Genomic DNA, 305 nt, shown 5'->3' with positions numbered 1-305 from the left:
CTGGCTGAAGTCCGGTGGTATTTGTTACAGAGTTTCTTAAACTGCCAGCTCAGAGGCCTGCAGCCGCAGGCGGGGACGTTGGTTTCCTCCGTCACTGAGGCAAGCAAGCCTCATGTTAGTTTCAAGCTGCCTGGCTGCCGGCCGCCATCTTGGCTGACAGTTAATTTGCATATCTCGCTGATTAGCCAATGAAAAGGTAGCGGTCGTACACCAATTACCATGTTTCTCTTTTATCAGTGTAGATAACAAAGAATGGTTATCATTATTACTATGAAGAATAACATAAAAACTGATTTAATGGCCCT

Source organism: Myotis davidii, unplaced genomic scaffold (assembly GCF_000327345.1).
Source record: "Myotis davidii unplaced genomic scaffold, ASM32734v1 scaffold575, whole genome shotgun sequence".
Classification (NCBI taxonomy): Eukaryota; Metazoa; Chordata; class Mammalia; order Chiroptera; family Vespertilionidae; genus Myotis; species Myotis davidii.
The sequence above is the reverse complement of the archived record's forward strand: the minus strand, read 5'-3'. Positions refer to the sequence as shown.